General features: G+C 41.3%; 1 long non-coding RNA gene across 4 annotated transcripts; it reads left to right on the top strand.

Moving 5' to 3' along the window:
* Positions 1-449: 449 nt before the first annotated feature.
* On the top strand, positions 450-12,121 carry LOC128798959 (uncharacterized). 4 transcript variants are annotated; one of them, XR_008434609.1, is made up of 5 exons: positions 450-1,301; positions 2,086-2,149; positions 2,540-2,593; positions 2,683-3,069; positions 11,647-12,121. It is a non-coding gene; the product is annotated as an uncharacterized LOC128798959 (long non-coding RNA). The 4 variants fall into 4 exon arrangements; XR_008434607.1 differs by lacking the exon at positions 11,647-12,121 and having other exon boundaries at positions 450-669; positions 1,110-1,301; positions 2,683-4,777; XR_008434608.1 differs by lacking the exon at positions 11,647-12,121 and having other exon boundaries at positions 450-669; positions 1,107-1,301; positions 2,683-4,777.
* Positions 12,122-18,341: the final 6,220 nt, after the last annotated feature.

Raw genomic sequence — 18,341 nt, 5'->3', positions numbered from 1 at the left:
TACAAATTTTCCAGCCCTTCCCCAGCTTGGTTTTTTTTTTTTTTTTAGTTTTGTTTGTTTGTTTGTTTTGTTTGTTTTGTTTTGTTTTGTTTGGGTTTTTTGTGGTTTTTTTTTTGTTTGGTTGGTTTTTTGTAAATAAAATTTTAATAAAATAAACAACGATAATTAAATAAATAATTATTAAGTAGATAATAAATAATTAAACAAATAATGATAAATATATAATAATAATTAATATAGAATTAAATAATAATTAAATAACTTTTAAATAAAAATAAATTAAAATAGGTGTCATGGTGACATCCACTATCTGCAGTTTTAGGCTTAAAGCAGGGATACTTTTCATGGTGTCATCTATTCCCGCTTTTAAATAATTGCTTTTAAAAAAATTGGGGATAATTCAGAAGGAAGGTGTGTTCGGTGTCCTGCTATTGCTTTTCTAACAGCTGCGAACGCCTCCGTGCACCCCTTCAAAGATGAGCTGTTTGTATGGGGAAACTGAACAAGCTGCCCTTTGTTTTCTGCCGAGCTCTACATGAGGCAAACAACAAACACCAACCACATCCACACAGCAAAGCTACAAACACATCAACATGTCAGTGCATCCATCGCCAAAATCCTCGTACCAGGTGGATAAAGGCTCTGGGCTGCCAGGGTGGGGCAGAGCTGGTGAGTTTTTCACTGCCAGAGTCCCCAAATCAATCCCTCAGTGCCTGCCAGGAGTTCCTTTGTGGCTGTGGACAGAGGGGATTTGGAGTGTTATCAGAATTATAGATTCCTCATTTATTTAAGGAGTTGGCTGGACTCCTGCCTGGTGGCTCTTGTCATAAACTCACTGGCCTCGTGATGGAGGGAGACGGCCACAGTCCTGCAAGCTGCCATAAGGCTCTTGCAGCTGTGCCTGAGTTTGAAAAACAATGCTAATAGTTCTGTAAAATTTAAAAAAAACCGATTAAACAATTTAAAAATAATGATAATATGTTAACGAAGGTAGCAGCATTCTGCTAATGTTTACATCCTCTACGTATATATATATATATATATTTACACTCTGAGGTCTGGTACATCCATTTTTGCCAAAACACTTTTTTTTTTTTTTTCCCTAGCAGATTTTAATGTCACATTGTTATAAATTCAGTTTTGCAGCAAGCTAAAGTGAAGGGACAGTTAAACAGTTCCACATTTAACTCATTTCTTTGACAAAACTACTTTAACTGGAATTAAAGTAGGTGTTTTCCTGAAGAGTTTACAGATTGATATGGCAGGAACTCACTGGAAGGTTTTGGGAGAACAGCAGCTTGGTGAGTTTTTTCTTTCTTTTTACTGAGAAGCAAAGAAAGGCTCCCTGTGGCCAAACATAACCACAAATAAACTGAATATTTGTAATCCTTTCAGTAGCTTATTAGTGCACAGAGCATGGCATCAAAGTTCTAATTTAACTGTGCCAGAAGTTGTACATGATAAGTAAAGCTCTGATGAATCTTACAGATAAGCAAAACATTCTTAATCCCTCCCTCCCTGCTCCAGGCGCTGCTCAATTTTTATTTGTTAGGGTGTGTCGCATCAATGGAATCGCGGATTGTTCCCTCTGTAGCAGTAAAATTAATGGAATTAGGGAAAAAAAAAAAAATAGAACATTTTCCGTCGTTCAGCAGTAGGGGACGCACCTGCATAAGGAAATGTCCCACGGGAAATGGGGTCCGGAATGTGACATTTTCACACTTAAATCTATTAAATAAGAAACTCGAAGCTGCCACCTTAAATTATAGAATTTTTAAAAATATACAAAATTAATTGACCAATCCTTCATCGTTTTGTTCAGGATTCCAATCCAATCTCTCGTGTTTTGATTTTTTTGTTTAAAAGCAGAGCTGTGTGTATCTCACACATCCAACAGCTCAGTTGTTAAGAAAAATGCCAAACACATTTGTTGCCCTTTTGCTGAAGTGGGTAAATGTGATTTTCTTATTTTATGGGTCAAGATACCAAAGAAGAGCTTGAGAGGTTGTTTGTTTGTTTGTTTGTTTGTTTGTTTGTGTTTTTTTGCAAAGCTGAAATCCTGCCTAATGATCACTTAATTATTAGATTGGAAACCATTTATAAAGCTGAAGGTCGGACTCTGCCAACAAGTGCTAAACATTTGAAGTGTGTAAGTTCTGTGTATATGCCCTCTTTGACTTATTATGTGGATTTTATTATATTCTAAAAGTTGTTCTGTGATGTTTTGAAGGGTGGGGGTCCTGTCAGTGTGTTTTGAGCTGAGGAAGTGCAGCATGCCAAGTAACCTTCCCATTTTGTGATATGCTTTCATATCTATACTCAGACATAGACATAAACACACACATGCATAAAATGTTAGTTGTTACACTATGATCTGCCAGGAAAATCTGATTCTTCCCCTTTGTATTCTGATTGATACTGGTGACTTCAGAAAACCGCTGCTATCTCTTCAAACGTAGCTGCTGTGTTTTTGATTAAGTTATTGGGAGCCAAGTTTCTTGATTTCCGTGCCATGCTTCTCTGCTTTTCCTTCTAACAGACCTGACAGGGGAACGAGCTGCTTCGCTGATGTTACCACAAGGAAGTCCAAAATGTAAAAAACCTCGGTGCTCAGCAATGATTAACTTTTCCTCCCACAGGCTACTTGTCTGTGCATCATAAAATCTGATTTTGCCTCTGCAGAGCTGTTAGGAGACAAGAGGTTCGGAGCGCAGCTTTCAAACAGGGCACCGGGCAGATCTTTCAGTTTCCAACCTGAAGAACAGGTTCTGCGGATGCAAAAGGAACGAAACGTCTGCTCGGCATTGTTACCACCCTCCGATTCCCTTTGCCTCCTCCCACTTTGAACTTGTTACCCTGGAGCTGAACTGTTTGAACAGGGGCTGTAAAGCTGCTTTGTGATCAGAGAGCTCCGAGCCCTCAACATGTGAAAGCGGGGCGGGATTTCGCTCCAGACGCCGCAGGTCCCTCCCTCCCTCCTCCCGGTTTTGTCCCGGGTATGAAGGTTGGACGCTCCGCGCACAGAAGCCGGGACAGCCCGTCTGCACTGCCCGGCCGGGAGAGACAAAGGTGTGTGCGGCATTGGTTTTCTACTTTCTGTTGCTGCGATCATTGTGGTGTGCTTTTAACACTTTTGCTCACACTTGGGTGTTAGAAACAAAGTTTATAATATCCTACCCCACAGCCTTATAGCTGTAACAGAATCTGCTGCTACTGTTGCTCTTGTCTTTTTGAAGGAAGAGGGAAAATGGAAAGAGTATCATGTCTAATGCTTGTGTTTTATTTTATCATGATTTCTCTTGTTCATGAAAATGTTCATGAACTAACAGAACCTTGGAATTCTGTTAGTCCTAAATTTTTAGATTCTCAGAGCTTGTAGGGATGAAGCAAACTACATTTGTGATTCAAGTTTAGACTTTTCTAACTGGACAACTGCTTTTTTTTAATGAAAGACTACTGCATTCATTCTGAACTGATAACCTGAGCCTTGAGCTTTCCCAGGTGTACGGAGCCAAAATGAAAACTGACTTGGGTAAGAGAGGTTGGATGTAAAATAAACTTCGGGTATTTAAATAAAATACCAGTTTAGCAATAGAACATGGCTGATTCTATGACTGAACAGCCAAGTCTTAACTTGGGAAGAAAGACATGCACAACACTTTGAAAAGGTATGCATGTTTGGTTTTTTGGGTTTTTTTTTGGAAAATTTTTGAATTTTTTTAAAAAAAATTCTCATTCTTTTGGACTACAGAGAAATAATTTTCAGTTCTTTCCTGGCATAAAAATGTGGGGAATGATTGCAGAGATGTGGCAAATAATAAGGATGGCTGGATTGCTGGGGCTGTGTATGCTCCAAATGCCTCAGGCTTCAGGGTTCAGATGTAGGTCTTAAATATACCCTGAATCCTCAGGTGATAATTTCTAGAATCATGTTCTGTTTCATGGTAGAGGTAGGTTGCCTGTTATAAAATAAAACAGAAGTAGAGTAAGAGTCACTGCTGACTGTGATTGGTTTGAGGTAGGAAAATGATGCCATGTTCAGAATGGTGCTCAAAGTTAACTTATTATTCCAAAGAATGTGGTGAAAGTTTTGTCTACTGGGAGAGCTTTTTTTGTCCTTACTGAGGGTGCAAAAACTGTGCTGGGGAGAATCCCTTTTTGCCCAGTGAGATTAGTGTGAGAAAATGTTCAGTGCAAGTGAGGGGAGGTCAGTGAGTGCCAAGGACACTGAGTTATCTGAATGTGGGCAAGGCTGAGTGGTGTCAGAGCTGCTGTGTTCTGGTGGCCTCAGGAGTGGTTGTGGGGACAGGGAGAAACGTTCACTTGGCTCTGAGCTCTTCAGCAGGAGCACTGCTTGTTACAGGCTCTCTGCTTCAGGCACTGAGGGTTTATTACAGGGAGCAGAGGCCATGACCAGATACAGAAATATTTGTCATGGCAGAGCTGTTAACTGTGGGCTTTTTTATTCAATAAGCAATATTTTACCAGAACTGCTTCTGTCATACCCAGTTTTATAATATAAACCTGTATAACTGAATCTTGAAACACTCAGGGCTCACTGAATCTTATATTTAATGACTCTGTTGGCATGATGAGCTCCTATAATGCAGCGTATTTTGATTATTCTCAGCCAAGGAACAAGTTTATTCTGGCTTTGCAAAAAAGGATGATAACATTCCAGTTTATAGCCAAGCTCCTTCTACATTGTCTGAAAGGGCTTTTGTTTTCATTCATCATTTCTGTAATTTCTCTGAATTAAAAGCTACTCCATACTTAACTCAAAGTGCCTAAGAGTATCTTAGTGAATGGTCCTGCAGGAATAACAGAGCAATAAAATATATGGTGTGCAAGGTTTTCTAAAATACTGTACTCATAGTTTCAAAACAACACAGTCTCACTTTGGTTTTGAAATAAATGATACAGAGCCCTTGGTTCCTAAATATAGCTCAAAGGGGACAACATACTTGTGAATATCACTGGAATTTGTTCTTGTTAATTTGTCCAGAGCTGAGAAAATTACTGTATAAATGAATATGACTGGGTTAGAGGATAAGGCTGAAGAGATTTTTTCAGCAAAGATAGTCTTGCAGTTACTAAGGATTATTTGAATTTACTGCAATACAATTTTCATGCACCCAGATATCTCAGTTCTGCATTAGTTATCTTTAAAATGACCCACTTCTTCCCACAATAAGCTTAAATTGATCTGATCTTAATATTGAAATAGATTCTCCAGTGTTATGCCTGAATCTTCTTTCTCTTCCACTGTCTTGACCTCATTTGTGAGTTCACCTCTGCTTCCACTGTCACCTCTGGCCTCGCTGGATGATGGCAAACCTTGTGTCCATCCCTTGTGACAATTGCTGGTGGCAGCTGTGACATGAGCAGTGGGTACTGACCATGCATCCAGGCTCAGCTGGCAGAGAAGGAAAGCCCTGCATGGCATGAACCAAGGCCTGTTCCGAGGGGACACCTATCCATGGCCACTGTGTGCAACTCCTCAGCCCAGGTTTTGCTGCAAGTCACTGGAATTCTGGTCTCCACATTACTGCTTAGGGCACAGACTCTAAATCTGTAGGGAATTTCCAAACCTTTTATTCATTGTTTCATCTGCCTTCATTTTGTGGGGGTGGAGCAGTTCCCCTCAGCACACGTAGGTGCACAGCAGAGTCATTGGATAGGTACCTGCACACTGCAGGCTGTGACAAACCTTTATACATGCTGAGACAAAGTTCTCAGCTTCCTTCCTCTTTGCTGTCTGGCAGACTGCACATGAGACTGTGCAGTCCTGAGAGAAATGTTGGGTGCAGACATCAAGACAAGCATAACCTGAGTGAGGATTTCAGATCCATTTGCATCACAAATACAGCATGAAATTTGGGAGACTGATTTTGGTGCACCTGGTTCTGATCTTGGCCCACATTTTTTATTGTTCATCACAGCCTCACTTGTTTCCATTTAGTTAGGGAATGGCTCTTGTAGAATCTTCTGACATCTTAATAGTTGTCAGGGAGCTCTGGATTGCCTCAGACATGACAAGGGAGATCAGGTGGGAAGGTGAGGGATCTTTCCATGTTAACATTCCTGGGAGAGATTGAAAATGCTGCACAAGCTCTGTAGTTCCCATTCCCTGAGGTATTTGCCAAGGGCCGTTACACAGAAACTTGCAACAGCACTTTTTGTGTTCAGTCTGGTGTTCAGAGGATGTCTCCTCTCAGCTCTCCTTGCAGGATTAGTTACTGTAAGATAACTTAAAAGAAGCTCCTCCCTGCCTCTTCTCCCCTTCAATATAATACCGCTTGTTATTCCAGATTTCCTACTGCCCTTAGATGCTGGAATGGATTCTCTGGAAGTTTTCTCTGCCCTTAACTGAAAACATGTAATTTGTGTTTTATTTAATAATAAAAAAAAATAATAAAAAAAAACAAACAAAAACAAACACACACACACAAAAAAAAACCCAACAGCGACAAAAAACAACTAAGGAATGGAGCCTGAGGAAACAATGGCAGCTGCAATTGAGGTGCCTGGAAGATGTTCTATAGCCTGCAGAGGAGAACCTCAAAAACACAACTTTGGGATGAGTTATAATGGCATTACTCAGTGGGATTGCTGCAAGGACTATGTGAAATATTTTCTGTTTAAACAACTTAACAGGTTTTTGTTCTCTTACAGTAAGAAGTGACCTATCCCACTTCTTCCCCTCGTGTGAGTTTAGACTGAGTGAGATGAGGTTATTGAAGTAATGTTATTTATTGACTAACCAAGTACTAAAGTCCATGATAAGGTGGAGAGCAAAGCAGAGCTGTACTTTGATATTTATTGGATCAGACCCTAAAGACTTGCTGCCTTGTAATTCCCATGTGTGCACGTCACTGCCCTGTGTTTGACAAAATGAGGATGGATTGAGTGGCTCCCAGACCCATTCCTGCTAATAGAGAAGGAGATTCATAATTTAAGAAATAGGTTTGGATGTTTGGTAAAAACAACCCAAACAAAAAAAAATCCCCCAAAACAAAACAAAACAAAAAAAATCCCCCAAACTGCAGTGTCCTCTTGAAGTTGCCAAGCACAAGCATGTTTTTCTTGTTTGTGGAAAGTCTTAGTGTCTGGGCTCTTGTGTTTGGCCCTACCAGGCATCCTCAGGAGAAAGCTGATGTTTGCCACTGACTTGTGAAAGGTGACAAGTTGCCACCTTTTCTCTAATTCCCCCAGCATAAATTAATCCTTAATATCCAAGAGATTCATCAGTGCAGCAATAAGCTGCTGTACAGAATTAAAGCAGTTTGATTAAAGACGTTATTCTTAAAATAAATTCCTGCTCATTTACATGAAATTGAAGAAAAAATAATAAAAAAAAAAAAAAAAAAAAAAAAAAAAAAAAAAAATCAGACTTCTGGAGAGTGACCAAGACTGCCAGCACAACTGACAGCATGAACACTATTGGAATTATAGATCTGATGACAAGTGGCTTTGGAGCCCATAGCCTATCTCTCCTCAGTATGACTCACAAATTCCCAAGTGTAGCAGAACTTTTTCCAGCAGTCCTCACTTTCTGTCTGTCTCCTAACAAGGAGATCTTCCTCCCTCATTTCTGCTCTGAGGCTTTTTGTTTTTTGTGGTCTAGAGTATGAAACTTTTATTTTCAAAGTTCTTTTGAGCCAAGCTATTGGATGAGATTTAGAACTTTGCTTAATTAGTTCCTTTTGCCTCCTAATAGAAATTGCCAGTTCTCCCTTGCTAATACAAAATGCAAATTTTCTTCAGAAGCAAGAGGCTGCTGTGTTTCCATTGTCACTTCAGACAGGTCTGGGAACTGGCTGGTGACAAAGAATGATGGTGAAACCGAGAGGGGTTTTGGCAATTCAGCATAAATAGGGCAGGGGATTACAAACAGATCTATCCCTATAGACAAAAATTGTTACAAGTTTCACATTTTGTTTCATAAAATGAATGCTAAAGTCGTATGGCACGGTTCATACAAACCTGAAATAAATGATTTGAATTTAATAATCAGCCTGCTTACTTGCATAAGGAATATTCAGTTACATCATTCAACAAAAATGCAGGGCTCCTGCATGTGCAGCTCCAGCTCAGGCTGTGAGGGGCGGGTGAGGAAAAGCTGACAAATGTTGTGTTCCTTTTGAGTGGGATGTTCTGGGTGAAGGTGAACGCACCAGCCTGCCAGAAAGGTATCCTGATATCCTCTTGTGCCTTTTCACTTCTCCTTTTTAACCGAGCTCTTTGCCACGGGGCTCTATCACACGCCGGTGTTGTGAGTGTGCCCGGTCCCTCGGGAAGAAGAATGCGGGATCACACCCTAAGGTGTGGGCTCAGCCCTTGTTCCACGGGGCTGGAGCAGCCTCCTCTCCTCTGGAGCAGCCCTGGCTGTGCACTGGCGTGCCTGGGCGTGCAGGTTATCTCCGTGCAATTCCCTGCTGAATGGAGCTGCATTCCTTCAAATGAGCAGCGTGTCAGAGGCAACCGCACTGCAGCTTAAAAGCAAATCCCAGCTCTCACATTTAAATTCTTTAAAGTATTATTTTTTTTTTCCTCCCATTTGACGGCACTTTGATCTTTTATCCATTGATCTGCTTCCTGATCAAACTATTCAGGTTTAAGTGATGACTTGGTTTTTGTGTGTTTCATCCAAGGTATCAGTGTATCTGTCCTGGGAGGATATCAGAGCTTGTCTGAGTTCTGTGGATGCCACACAAAACCTCCCTGAACAAAAAGCAGGTCTTGTGGGGTTAAGCTTTAAATACTACAGTGATATAAAAATGGCTAGAGAATTGTTAATGGTGTACACAGCTTTTATTGTCTGTAAGTGATACAGATCCTGCCTCTAGGGTTTTAAGTCCTTTTTTCCAAGGAAATACAGGACCTCACACAATAATCTTAGGTAGGGCTCTTAGCCTGAGCAGACAGTTTAAATCTTGTTCATGTGGTCTGAACAGATACAGTTGCTCTCTTTTGGCTGTTTGATGTCTTCTGCCAATGAGCAGTGCTGTTCTCAGAGCCACCGTGGTTCCTGCTGTAACAGAGGTGAGATATTTCCAGACAGTGCAACTGATATTTTCCATCATCCTACCTTCACAACAAATTTTCCAGGAAAGCCAACTGAGCTTCTTTCATTTACTTTAATAGGAAATCTGGCCCCTGAATGTTGTTCTGAGATACCAATCTGTATTTTTAGGGATTCGTTGTGTACTTTTCCATTGGCTGCGTCGGATTTGTGGGGATTGGTTTGGGAAGAGGGGCTTGGCTTTTGTTTTTTACCAACACAGGTATGCTGAAGAGAGGGAGGGGAGGAAGGGAACTCTGAGGACCTCTAGGAAGCTGTAAAAGGTAGGACTGAGTGCAAGAAGAACAACTTTTGCATGGAAAGTGAAGACATTCAGAGATCAGCTGCCTCAAAGTAGCTTCACTTTCAGATCATAACAAAGCATAAAGGACATGAATTTGACATAATTCGAGACAATAAAATATTTAATAAGCACATCAATGTAAAGCTCATCTGCTTTCACTGGAATGATGCTGCTCTGGCACCAGCAGGAACACCCGTGCCCATTCAGTCTTCCTCGCCCTCATGGACATGTTCTTTGGTGTCTAATTAGTCACACTGATTGAACTTCCTACAAAGGAAATGGCCTTTCAAATAAGCCCTGAAGCAAAGAGGTGAGAGAGTCAGCAAAGTAACTACCCACCAGTTCAGCTTTCTGCAAAGGAAATGGGCTGGTCTCATCTTGATGTTAAAACAATTTCATCTGTCCTCTGAGTCTATGATCCCTGGATTAATCCCAGGGTTAGACATTCAGTGCACAGGTACCAGAAATGGCACTTTGTGGCTAGTGGCTATTAAATTGTGGTCAGGAGTTGCCCAGATGACCAAAGCAAATGATAACTGAGGCAGTGCCTGTCATCTGCAGAAGTACCAGCCCAGAGCACGCAGCTGAGCAGCTCCAGACATGCTGTTGGATGCAGTTTTGGCTTTTTCACTGGACAAGTTGATTTAAATCCTTCTAACACCTACTTTGAGTTCCATTCTAAATAAAACAAGTCAGCTCTGTATATGTAAGTGTATTTTTGATATTGATTCAAGGATTAACCTAAAGGAAAAAAAAACAAACTTTTTTTTTGTATGCACAAAATGAATACATGAAATGTATTGAATGAATACATGGAAATGTATTAAATGCATACATGGAAATGTATGAATTAATTTTGCTCAGTCTAAAGCAGAATGCTAGCTCTGTATTCTTTTACCTAATTATGTATATGTCAGGGAATAATGAAGGGATACAATTACAGGGACAGGTGACAGCACATACAAGAATGAGCATATGGGGGGCACAGGATGTATCTTTGATAATCTATTATCTTCCTCCCCTCTCAATCCAGTCAGCTTTTGAAATATGCCCTAAGTTTATAATTTGGGTTTTGATTACTCCAGCTGTGCTCTGTAATAAAGATATTCTTTGTCAAATGACTGTCACTCTCTGAGATGTCCATAACGATTGCAGAGCCACAGGATGCCCTATGAGATATTTCCCATTTGAATGTGGAAACAAATGATTGTAATGACATTGATTTTTTACAGGATAATTACTGCCAAGCACTGCTGTCCCTTAGATGAAGTTGCTGTGCATTTGGCTCCACATAAGGGTGTTACTTCACTGACTGATGCTCCCTCTGAACAGAGGAGTTTTTAACAGCATGAGAATGGAGAAGGTGGGGCTTGGTGAAAAGATAATGGCAGAGAGGAAGTGACTTCCCAAAGAAGCTGAATGAGGGACCAAAGACAAGGAGAGAGGTACAGCTTCAAACAGGCAGATGATCTAGCAGGGCATTCTCTTACTCATTTTTTGCTACAAATGTCTCAAACCCCCTCCTCCATTTCTAATCACTGTAATTAATAGTGAGCTTCATTGCCCTCTCTCTTTAAAATAATGTCAAACTGGATCTGTGCTTTCACAACAAAACATGTTAGGGCAATGTTTCAGAGCTCAACTTGTAATTACAAACTGAAGGAGACTCCCAGAGATTCGAACAGTTACCAGCACTAGGTAGGATCCCAGGTTTCTGTCTGGTGTGATTGCTGTTTTGGAAGGAGCCTTCTTTGACCTTCTTTCTCTGAGGAAGGTATCCACTGAAAGTTTTGGAAAGGTGAGTCTTCTGTATCCAGTGGGCAGAAGATGGGTAAGAAAAGGGAAAGGGAATGCCAGACAATGACAGAGATACAGGATGGAGACAGCTGACAACAGGTAAGACGAGCAAAGAGCTTCAAGGGTTAGAGATGGAAGTGAATGAGGGAGCCAGCATCAGGCAGAGTCCTTTGGGAATGTTCCCAATACATTCCCTTGTTGTGCAGAACGACTGAGTTAAGTGTATATGTACATACTACATCTCTGTGTGTTTGTGTGTATAAAATAATTAACCCCAGCATGAGTACTTTGGCTTCTGGAGAAGTTGCTGCTGGCAAAAATGGAACTTTCTCTGTCTGTGGAAAATCCTGGGGTGAGGGAAGGAAGAGTTGGTGCCTTCTGTCTGCTGAGGTCAGTCCACTGTACATCACCTAGGTATGTTCCTTATTAAATATCTCACAGTTAAAGTAACTTCCACTGTTTAAAAAAATGTCTTCTCCAGGGTAGCCACATGCAAGAAACACTGGGAAGATACATGGAATGTTTGTAACTCTTGTGCTCCTGGGAAGGGCCCTCACATCCATCCTGTCAAGACTGAGCTCCGTGGTTCTTTCTCCACATTGATACTGCAAATCCTGTTGTTCAATGAGTGGAATATGTGTCAAAAGAATTAAACCAGGACAGTTTCCTGAATGTGGAATTCCAGAGAAGGCACTCACTGGCACTTCCAAAGCAAGCAAAGCAGCAACATCCTGAAATTGTTGCTTTTTCTCGGATATTTTCATTGCTTGACTGAAACTTTCTGCAGATATCTGTGCTGAAGTGCTTTGTTTGACTTGGAGCAAGCACTGTTGCTAGGCTGCTCTGAAAGCTTGAGATGGCTCTGACTTCTCCAAAATCTGTAGCAGGGGATTTGACACAAAAAGAAGAATCCATTCTCCATGAGGGAAACTGCTGCCATTTCCTCTCTGCAAACATCCTCTCAGTAGGTGAGTGGAATCCTTTCATCTCATAGTTTGGTATTGAAAATGCACACTTTTCTTCTCCAGATTTACTTTTAATGTATTGATATTTCATATGGGACAGCTAGTTTTCCTTAAATTTGAGGGAGCTGTGCTTGTATATTCCTCAGTCCCTTTTTTCTGTGTAGTTGGTATTGAGACTAGAGTTTGGGTAAAATGTATTTAAAAATCCCTAAAACAACCATTGTCCTGTACACTGAGGATAACTTTGAATCAATCCTTCTTCTGACCTTGCTTGTGCAGTCTGTGAGATTTCAGTTGTGTGAAATTGAAATTGGACCTCCATGTGCAGAATTTGTAAAAAATGTAGATGAGTATTCTGGGATGTGACTGTCAAGAGATTGCAACTTTTTTCCTTGATTCTTTCCAGTGCTTCTGGAAAATGTTTCTTGAAGTTGATGAGACTGGGATTTATAGTGCCTCAGGTTGTGGCTCTGTGCCATGGAGTTGTCTGAACCGAGCTGGGAGATGCAGAGCTCAAAGAATAACTATTGTTGGCTGTTGCTCTTTTTTCAGTGTTGACAGCTCGGGCAGGGGAAAATGAGCTCTTCTCATAGGAAGCTCTGGAGATTACAGATGTGATTGTGTACATCAAGTGTAGACTGAAGATTGGGTAGGAGGGAGGGAATTGTGTAACTGATGTCTGTGGCAGATGAATTTGTGCTATGGGAGACATCTGAGGGAGGAGGGCCTGGGTTTTTTGCATTTAAAATAAATAATAAAAAGATTATTTAGCTTAATATTTAAATCAAAACTTCATTTATTCAACACAGGACTCATTTGCTTGAAATGCATTTAATTTACTGCCTACAATCATGAAGTAGGCAGCACTGAAAGTTTTGGCTGGGTTTTCACAGGACCTAATTTTGTAATTTTGATTAAATATCCAGCAGTTGTGAGATCAATTTTGCTTTCTGTTGGCTTACAATTTGTGCTGATAACTATATTTTTTACCAGATGAATATATTTATATTGTAGGTGTACTAAAAATAGCCTGTCAATGAAATAATTAATCCATGATTGACTGTCATTATCCTAGTTCTTATCTTTCTTACACATTTACTGATGCTACTTTTCCTAGTAGAGCCATCAAGCCATTATCATAGTCTCAGTGTGCTTCTTATATTGATTTGCAAGGAGTTTGAAAAAGTAAAGTGAAGAAATTCAGATGTGAAATGGGTGTATTGCATCATTTGTATGTTCTGGCACCACAGAAGTGAGGTGATCTATTCCAGTTATTGCTATTTTCTCACACAAGCTGACTGTTAGGGAACTTGGTTTTTATTTGTAGGGTGATGACTCTGGATGTGCATGACATATTCCTGTACATGAAGCTCTGTCAGTGTGCAAACGTAGGACAAAATGCAAAGAAAAGGCAGAAATAGCTGGAGGGAGAGAAAGTCTGCATTGTGCCTGGGCAGCACTTCCAGCATTCCAGTGCAAGTGGGTCTGGACCTAAACAAAAGCTGCTCTGGGCTCAGGAATCCTTTGCAGGCTGGTTCAGAACACCCACTTGAGCCTGGCCTTGACTCCCTCATTAACTCTTTCCATGGCTCTGTTGAAATGCAGCTCTGATCTGGTTTTGCCTCTGCACTGTGATAGAGACTGAGCCACCTGCACAGACGTGACAGTGACAGTGCTGAGCTGCTGCCTGGAGCAGTCTGTGCCTTCAGAAAGAACATTTCAGCTTTGTCAGGCCCAGGCTGCCAAATTCAACGCTTCTCTTTTCATGTTTGGGTGAGCTTAACTGCCAGAAAACTTAGGAAAGGATGGAGCTGGATTTAAACCACTGGTTGCAATAACTCCATGAAGTTAATTAAATGCCCCTCAACTGATCCTTTGGGCCCACAGTATCCCAGTTACCCACAATCTCCTCTGTGCTTACTCATCTTCAGTGGCTTGGAACTCATGCAGCTTTCTGATGTTTCATCAATTGAGAGACTTTTCAAAACCTGTTGCTTTTTTGCAGTAAATTCTCCACTTTTCTGTGTAGGCTGTACATGGATGAGGAAGCAGATTGCCATGTAAAAAGGAAATCTGAGTGGAATGCAATTAACTTTTACATAATTTGGTTATATATAATGTCATTAGTCCTTATTACAGCAGCATTGGGAGAGTCCAAAATCAAGGAGGGATATGGCAAATTCAGTAATCCTCTATTTTTCAAATATGCTCTGGCATGTCTAGACTCACTTTTCCCTTGTAATCTGATGAAAGAGTGTTGTGCACAGACATGCAAAATCCTGTTTGCTGAGATATGTGGTACATCAGATTAGCCTGGAGAAGCACTTGAGCTGGCCTTTAGCTGGGGCTCCAACATCTGCCTGGCTGTGAGCAGCTGCTGTCATGGCAGGGCTTGGGCTGGGGCATCTCCAGGGGTCCCTTCCAACCTGAACCACTCTGTGGCACAAGCTGAGCTGAAGAACAGACAGGCAGGTGATATTTTGTGAATTGGCACCAGCTGTCTGACAGGAACTTCAATTAGAGTTAGATTTCTGTGAAACTGCCAGTATCACTGGTTTTTCAGCTAAAAACGAAATGTGACCTGATGCTGCAGTTCTGCTTGTTCTGCATGTACAAGAGAGTGAGGGAAGGATGGGATCTGGTTTGGGTTTGGGTTTTGTTGGTGCAGTTTGAATCCAATCTGAACAGACACACTGTTATCCCTATAATGATTGAACTCAAACATGTCATTCTCAGTTTGGTATGACACAGACAGTGGTGCTACACAATTGTGACACCAAATCCTGAAGGTTTTGCACAGTGTCAGCTGAAAGTTATGTTTTCAACACCTTTTTTCTTTCCTGAATGGAGGACAAGGCTGTAGTGTAATGAGCACTGAGAGCTGCTGTTTGTCCTCCCTTTTGCTGCAGAGGCAGAAATGCACAAGTGAGGTTTGCAGAATCCACAATTGCTTCCTTTGTTGGCAATGTCAGCTTATACTAATTTATGTTAATGAGTCCACAAATGGTTGTAATGAAGATATGAACCTAAGGATGCAATACTGGACTGCTGAGCAGATCCAGATTCTAGTTCTGATTCTGTTACTGCCTTCTTGTTTGGCTCTTTTTGTCACTTCATTTCATCCTTATGTTGTCTCTTATTCTGATTATAAACAAGAACTGCTGTTCCTGCACAACAGACACTTCTCAGTCATGTTTAGGTATTTTTTACATGTTCTGAAATACAAATAATAATAATGTCCAACCTCAGCAATTCAGAACTGAAATAACTCTGCTAAGATCTAGAGAGTGACAGTAGTGGATGCTGATATCAGCTGCTTGAGAACTATTCTGCAACATGCAATCTGTAGACCACAAAGAAGTCTGAACCCTGGAGGTTTTTAATCTTGGGTGGTGGTGGCCTGGAGTAGATCTGAAGACTGATGGAACAGTGAAACTGAATCAGTTTTCAGTTTGTGAAAAAGGCTGGTTTTGGACATCGAGGCTCATGCAGAATTCTTTAATACTGTTCAAGTCTTAGAAAGAAAATTGTTTGAAAGCATTCAGTCTTTGAAAATTTTTATATCACATTAAGAGATGACAAAATTATAAGAAAGTGTCCCTTTCTGTGAAGCAGAGTGCATTGTAAAGGACGAGGAAGTGTCTTGAGGTCACTGCAGGCAGAGGTAACCTTGGCTGGGGCTTGGCACCCAAGGGCAGCTCTCAGCTCTGTCCCTTCATTCACACTCCATAAATACATCTCCTGCACCTGATGGAGGGCAGGGATTTGGGAATCATGTGTGGCACAAGGTACCTGGAGGATCTCTGGCTCCTTGCTGCCAGCAAAGGGCTGAGCAGGAGGCTCAGGGTCAGAAGTCCAGAATGAACCACTGGAGCCCAGGACCTTGAACTTCATTATGACTGTGCTTAAGTATCTTGTCTTTCAGCTAATGTGACTCAGATTCCTTTTTCCTGTCTTTGAGGAATGTAGATTTGTTTCCTCAATGATTTTAGTTTCAAACAAGTGACTGTTTCAAGTCTTGCCATTTAATCCATATGGATTCAACAGGTAATGAAAATCTCTAAGGCTTTCTAGATTCACTTTTTTTTTTTTTTTTTTTTTTTTTTTTTTTTTTTTTGATATTTGTTTGCCTGTGTTTTTGGTAAAGTGCATTGTAATGTAGTTTTTGGAGGCTCTGTGCCAAGATGCCTAAAGGTGTTTAGTCTCCTAACTCCTATTCAGGCTCAGACATTCCTGCTGCAATCTTTTGGAAGGCAGGAGCCTAAATAGCAATTAATTGACACCTGCTATGGAGCAGGGAGGAATCTTCTTTGTCTCCAGCTCACACAGCCTCTGCCCTTGGTAGTGATTTTGTTTTAGAATCAGGAAATGCTATTAACCACCTGTCTTTGTCTCAGTGGAGGTTTGTTAGGATAAAGGTTGTAAATCTGACATGAAAAGCGATGGGCACCACAAAGGTGCTTCTGACAAAGCTGTGCTTTGTTGGTCCTTCTCTGTGGTCTGTAGGAATATTGCAGTTTGGCCTCACCTTTCTTTGCTCTGTGCTTATGAATCATGCGGCTGTAATAAAACGGGGAGCGTTATCTGGATACTCAATTTATGTAGCAGCTCTGCTTTTCCTGTAAAAGTTAACTGGGGAAACGAGATAAAAGGCACTGACTGAATTCTGTTGCAGAATCAGTGCTTTTCTTCTTGGATTAGAAACTGAATCACCTGAATGTTACCATCTGTTTCTTCTTTCTTCTCCTCTGCCCCCTCAAGTGTTCCTGCCCTATCTGATGTATCTGCTTCTGCCTGTAAGGATTTTGGACGTGTGTATAGGGAAAAGGGACAAATCCAGCAGAAGAAACAGCGCCGTGAGCGCCCCATCCCCGGCCATCGCTCGCACCACGGGCTGTATCGCGGTTGCCATCTGCTGGGTGAACAAGTGCTCGCGGTCACGCAGCCTCCATCCTGCCAGAACCCAGGCCGGGACGTTTCAGCTGCCTCACAACCAGCTGAGTGCCGCTGCTCCTGGAGCTTTTGTACCTGGCATCCCTTGAGGGTTATTAACCAGGGTGTCTATATTTGTAACCGCTGCTCCTTGCAAGGCAGAATAAAAGTTCTTGATATATGTACCTGGTAGCAGGGAAGTTACCCTGGTTTGATCCCAATAACAGTGAATTAGGTAAAAATCATGCTCAATCAGATGGTTAGAATAAGTGCAGCACGTTTAGAAGTAGTAAACCAACTTCTGGCTTGACTGAACCAGTGCTGGAGCAATTAAAAACTAAGTCCTTATAATGCTGCGAGAGGAAAAATATGTTCCTTTCATTCATTCATATGAGTGCTCAGGCTGTGTGTTGTCAGAGATGGGAGGGGTGGAAATGCAATATTGTTTAACAAAGTGCAGCGATATTGGCATTATCTGTGGGAAGTTCTGGAGATGCTGCCATTAGCTGTGAATAAGCCTGTCAGTCAGAGCCACTCACGGGGATGCTGCTCTGAGGCTCTGTAAACAAGAGCTGAGTTTCTCCTTCTTACACTTTCTCACAAGCAAATTATCTGTATCTGCTGATAGTTCTGGTAAACTTAATCCCCCTGAAAGCCACCGAATGCAGGTACAGCCAAGTGACGACTAGCCTGTGTGTCTTACAGCATGGCTGGCTTTGGTTTGCATTTGGAGTTTGGCAAATTGTGTTGTAAAATCGTGACTGTGATACTGTAAACTTCCCTGGTTTTTGGTATTACTCACCTCCCCAAGCATTTCAATGCCCTCCATCTCCAAGCAGTTTTCTATTTATCTTCACATCAGAATCTTGTCTTTCAGTTTGATCTGAGGTTAAATGCTTCATGAGACAGAGGAATGCTTTGTTTCTTGAGAGAACAAATAACTCCAGTTGGCTTCTGAAGCAAACCACAGTGGTTTTCTACAGTTATCAAACTATGAGGAACCACTTGGTGCGTGGCTGCTGCCATCTCCCAGGCAAGTCCAGGATCCTTCAGCTGCATTGCTGGCTCTTATAGAGAAGAAATGAGAATATTCTTGAACTCATGATCTCAGAAGTACAAACCATGACTTAAACCTCCGTAGCTGCTTGAAGAGAGGCTGTTCTATTATGACCCTTTTATGCTGAAAATGCTCTGCACACAATAAAAGAGCTGTGAATAGTTTAGAGAAGAGTGAGTGAGATTATTTCTGACAATATCAGGACCAGTGATATTTCCCTGA

This window comes from Vidua chalybeata, chromosome 22, assembly GCF_026979565.1.
Source record: "Vidua chalybeata isolate OUT-0048 chromosome 22, bVidCha1 merged haplotype, whole genome shotgun sequence".
NCBI classification, from domain to species: Eukaryota; Metazoa; Chordata; class Aves; order Passeriformes; family Viduidae; genus Vidua; species Vidua chalybeata.
Note: the sequence above shows the minus strand (reverse complement) of the source record. Positions and strands in the feature narration are given on the sequence as shown.